The 5,561-nt window shown below is 43.6% G+C and overlaps 1 long non-coding RNA gene across 1 annotated transcript; it reads left to right on the top strand.

The window, feature by feature from the left end:
* The first annotated feature begins 2,294 nt into the window (after positions 1-2,294).
* On the top strand, positions 2,295-4,002 carry LOC309450567. Its single transcript, XR_014186087.1, has 2 exons — positions 2,295-3,094; positions 3,802-4,002. It is a non-coding gene; the product is annotated as an uncharacterized lncRNA (long non-coding RNA).
* The last annotated feature ends 1,559 nt before the right edge of the window (positions 4,003-5,561 follow it).

Raw genomic sequence — 5,561 nt, 5'->3', positions numbered from 1 at the left:
CCCAGTTTGTAACAAAATCCTGGGGAGATATAAGAAAAGAAACTAGAAAAACTCAAAGAGATAAGGAGAAACAAAGCGTTAACTCGTCCCTCATCCCATCTGTTGGGACGGGACAGTTTATTTGGTGTCAGAAGTGGGATATTCTGTGAGAAGCGGTTTGGGGGGGGGATAGGAGCCAGAGGCTCTAAAGGAGGATGGATCGGTCTGTGCTGTGTTCTCCGGCAGTAGGTCATGGCATCCCGGGTTAAGCCAGGCCTGGACTGCTCCCTGATGTTGAGTTTGCTGAAAGATTATAAGGTTTGCCAGGGTCCTGAGGGTCTTAGGTGGGCTTCTAGACATTGGTCGTCTCCAGATATTGTAACTGAGCAAATAAGGGACTTGGCAAAACAAAGCAGATTTGAGATTTCTGCTGTTTTGGAAGCAGCATTGATAGCTGCCCCGAAAGACAAGCAAACTGAGCAAGAGATCATTAAATCACTGTAGACAGATTTACAAGCAGAATGGGTTGAACTTCAGCAAGCGGAGAGAGAATTAGCTGATAACAAATGAATCACAGAAAAACTTGCAGAACAGACTGCAAGATGCCTTTTAGTACTAGCTTTTTTTCTTTGTGGGTATCTTTTTGAATGCGTTGCAGTTTCGTAAGTCTTTGCCTGTTGTATGGTATAGTAAGATCACAGATTGACCCAAAATGTACATTTTGTGACGATGAGCAATTTGGCTCTTGACTGTGTGAATGTGGTGATGGGGTTTTGTGTGTGATAGCCATTGCTTTTCTTTCTGGCATGCTGGCTTTGTTCTGGCATCTGGACTTGCACGGCTCTGTGATAGGCTGTGTCTCATCTCGGTGTGCTTGATTTGGCTCTTTTGTATGCGCACCGGATGGGGGGGTCCTGGTTTGGGGATGGCAGTTGTGGCGCCCCAGGTGAGACAGTGATAAAAGCCTTGCCCGGTCCAGCTTCCTGTGGCGGGGGTGGTGGGTGCCCATGGGGCTCCAGCCGCACTGACCGGTTTTGTCAGGGAGACCCAGCGGTGCCTCTGCCTGCTGAGCAGTGAGCGGCTCAAAGGTGCAATGCTAAAATTGAGATATTGTCTTGAAGAAGTGTAATTGTGATCTGTTCGCATATTTGAACTTGGTATTTGGTTTGCGTGTCTGAGCTCAGTATTCTAGTTAGTATGTTTAGATTTGGTACCAAAAGAATTTGTTTGGGGAGATAATTACAAAATGAGAACCGGTTCCATTATTAAAGTACCACCTTGCTCCCCCTTAAGATGCATCTGTACACGTGAGAGTAAATTAGTGGGGGAAGTGATTTGAATGTGAAATTCTGAGTTAGCTGTATTGCAGTTCGTGTTGTTCTGTGGATAGACTGATTTGGATCTAAAATTAATGTAAGGGATTGATGCTTAATATGCTGTTTATTGACATCTGTAAGAAATTACAAAAGGTAGGAGCTGAGGGATGTAACTATTGCTCAGCTAATTGAAATTGCATATGAAGTTTATAGTCACAGGAATTAAATGAAGAGAGAAAAAGAGCAAGAGGAGCCTAAGCCTGTGCCCGGCAGCTTCCCCTTGATAAGCTGCGGCGAGAAGAAGGAAAAAAAAAAAAAGGTGAAAAGCTGAGTGCCTGCTGAAGTGGTGAAAAAGGGGGGGAGAGCGGCGGGGGCTGGAGCTGGAGCTGCAGCTCCTCTCCTCCGGGCTCGCTGCCCGCGGGGGATGAAGCGGGGGGGGGCAGTCGCCGCCTGGCCCGTTCCTGCTGGGCTGCTTGGTTGCGTGTAACGCGTACAGAGCACGCGGATTTCCCCTTAGATATACATCTTCTGACCCAGGTTCAGAAGTAGGAATTTGGCCAGTAATAGAGAAATTCCTGCAAATAGAGTTATTAAAGGAGTGTGAGTCCAGTTACAACACCCCTATGTTGCCTGTCCACAAGCCAGATAGGTCATATTAGGTGGTTCAGGACTTATGAGCTATAAAAAAATAGCTGAGGACCTCTACCCAGTGGTAGCAGACCCATACACCCTTCTGAGAGTATTAACACCTAATTTGACTTGGTTTATCGTTTTAGATTTAAAAGATGCTTTCTTTTGCCTCCCTCTCCATGAAGCTAGCCAGACAATATTTGCATTTGAATGAGAGAACCATAAAAATAAATGTAAAACCCAGCTCACATGGATGGTGTTGCCACAAAGATTCAAGAATAGCTCGACAATATTTGGAAATCAGCTTGCTAAAGATGCTGAATCCTGGGAAGCCTCGTCTGATGAGAGACAGATGCTACAATATGTGGATGACATTTTTAATCACTACTAGAACCAAGGAGACGTGCGTGACCTGGACCCTATGGACCAGAAACACCTGCAATGGGATAAGGAAGCCACACGAGCCTCTAAGGAACTTAAAAAGGCTGTGATGTCAGCCCCTGCTCTAGGACTCCAAGATGTGAGTAAACCATTTTTCCTATTCTTTCATGAGAAACAGGGAATAGCACTGGGTATATTGGCACAGGACCTTGGCCCATATCAACGAGCAGTGGCCTATTTCTCCGAACAGTTAGACGCAACTGCAAAGGGGTGGCCTGGATGCCTGCGGCAGTTGCTGCAGCGGTACTGAATATACAGGAGGCCTGGAGACTTACCATGGGTCAGAAAATGACTGTGCTAGTGTCCCACACAGTGTCTAACAAGATGGTGTAGAAATTATCGTCACTAACATTGTCAACCCAGCTTCTTTCCTCAGTGGTCACTTTGGAGAACCAGTTCGTCATGACTGCCTGGAGACCATCGAAGCAACATAATCCAATTGACCAGATCTAAAAGACATTCCTATTGAAAACTCTGAAAACTGGTTTATGGACGGAAGCAGCTAACCATGAGGGTTGTGCATGTGCACAGAGCAATTTGGAAAGAAAAGGGACTTTTGAACTCTCGAGGCAAACATATCAAACGTGCAGAGGAGATGTTGAAACTATCGGAAGCAGTTCAACTTCCTAAGAAAATGGCAATCATGCATAATAGGGCACACCAGAAAGTGAGCTCGGAATCAGAAGAGGCTGGCGGACAGAGAGGCAAAACAAATGGCTAAGCAAAAGGTAAAAACAGAAAGTGCTCTAGTCCTTGGGGAACAGGTCTTTTTAAAAGGTAAGTTAGAGTATACTAAAAAGAATTGAAACTCATCATAGATTTAGAGGAATAATATAATAAGGAAGGGTGGGTTCACACCCCTCAGGGAAAACTTATTGTCCCCTTTCATGTAGTTTGGCCTTTAGTAAGGGAAGAACATAAGAAAGGATTTTGGGGAATAGAACCACTATGCAAACATTTGATTAGGGAAACAGGAGCTAGAAATTTGTATATCACTGTAAGACAGGTGACAGCAGTGTGATCTTTGTCTCCAGACTAATCCCAAAAATATGCCCAAGCTAGAAATGGGTCAAATGGGGAAGGGGAATGGGCCTGGACCACAATGGCAAATTGAGTTTTCAGAACTTCCAGGAAAAGGGGGGTACCGATATTTGTTGGTATTAACTGATACTTTTTCAGGTTGGCCAGAAGCATTCCCTACCAGGACAGCAAAAGTTTAGGAGGTGACTAGAACATTGATACATGAAATAACACCAAGGTTTGGAGTTCCAGCTATTATATCCTCTGATAGAGGGCCACATTTTATTTATGCGTATGTGAAGTCTTTTGCAGATTCATAAAATACAACCTGGGGATAAAGTACTAATTAAAACCTGGAAAGAAGATGCTCTAGCTCCACGATGGGAGGGGCCTTTTCTTGTTTTGTTAACTACAGAAACAGCGGTTCGGACTGCAGAGAAAGGATGGACACACACCTCTCGAGTTAAAGGACCCTTGACGGAAGAAAGAACCTGGAAAGTAACTTAAGGACCGGGGGAATTGAAACTGAAATTAACACGGGATCGGTGATGTAACTACTATCAGTATTGTTCATATGAATGTCCAGTATAAATGAAAATCAGAATATTTTAATAGTTAAGCATGTTGAACTAAGTTGTATATGTAATTCTCTTATCTGTATTTGATGTTTAGGTTGTAATGAACTGTGGTATAAGCATATCCACGAAGGGAAATTACCAACAGGATTGTGTAATAAGCATTTAAGAATAGAGGATAAGGAAACCAAAGCTAGGTTGAGAATCTAACCATCTAACAGTCACTGGAAGAATACAAAAATAATAGAATGATGGGAGGTATTTACTAAAGGGGTGAATGGGAATTTAGAGAGTCCACCAGTGATAGGAAGAATAGAGTGTAAAAAGAGAAATCAAATTTCGTGTTGTCCTGTTGCTCCTGGGAAGTGAAGGCCAAGAGTTTGGAATATGATAAAAAGTCATCACCTAACGGCAAAAATAGGAAAGGCGGGGACACTACCCTTGCTGCCGAGAAGATGATGAACTCGGCTGCGGCTGCAACCTGGTCGGCCAGAGAGGCAGAGGGTGTAGAAACCTGGACCTGATCCTCTTGCTAGGAGTGGTGACTTACTGTTCCCAACTTAGCCTGGCCAACCCCTGTACCAAGTGCTATGAGCGCGTGAGAATAGGACGACTGACACAATATGTTCTCAATTATCACACTCATGTTAATTCTGGATGTTATGATAGAACAAAATTGCAAAAATGTGAAATCCAAGGGCAGAAGTTATGGGTAGCAACTAATCTAAGGAAAGGTGGACTCAGTGTAGGCTCTGTCTCCTGCAGATCAGTATAAGGAGGAGTTAGTTAAGAGTGCTACTCAGGAATTGAAAAGAAGGCAAGAGAAACAGAAAGTGGTACAGAAAAGCAGTGATTGGTATGAAGAAATCAGGCAAAAAGACAAGGGATTACAATTACCAACAGTAGGGAAAAACCTGTTTATAGACCTTATGGAAAAGATAGCCCGGGAATTAAATGTCACATCATGCTGGATATGTGGGGGGGTCTCAAACGGCAGAACAGTGGCCTTGGAGAGGAGAGAGTGTAAGCCCAGAAGGATTACTGGTATGGAACAGAACTCATATAACTCGAGAAAAAGACCAGAAGGATGGGTATTAAGTCACTTAATAATAGGGCAGACATGCATATTAAGGGATGATGGTAAACGAGATTTTACTGAATACGTTGGACAAACCCCTTGTAAGTTAGTGTTGCGGGCAAATTCATCAAATACTTCTACTCCTCCCACTTGGTGGCCAGGTCTACATAATGGATATTGGTCTCGAAATTGTAGCCTGGGAAATGAAACGATATGCTGGAAGAATCAAAGCAAAGAAAACCCCTTTGAGGAAATTGGGGATTTAAGGAGATATTGGCAGAATCCTGGCTCTACCGATATAAATGAACCATGGAAAGCCCCTGATGCATTCTTTTGGATATGTGGGAATAGAGCTTATAATGAGTTAATGTCTAGGTGGAGAGGGTCCTGTACAATAGGGATAATTCAACCAGTATTTTTTCCTTTTACCAAAGGAAAAAGGGAGTCATCTGGGGAAACCTCTGTACGAAACTTTAAACAGAGAGAATGGGGGTTTAGTAAATGTCCCCATAGGAGGAACGC

This window comes from Streptopelia decaocto (genome assembly GCF_964273445.1).
Source record: "Streptopelia decaocto genome assembly, chromosome: 27".
Taxonomy (NCBI): Eukaryota; Metazoa; Chordata; class Aves; order Columbiformes; family Columbidae; genus Streptopelia; species Streptopelia decaocto.
Note: the sequence above shows the minus strand (reverse complement) of the source record. Positions and strands in the feature narration are given on the sequence as shown.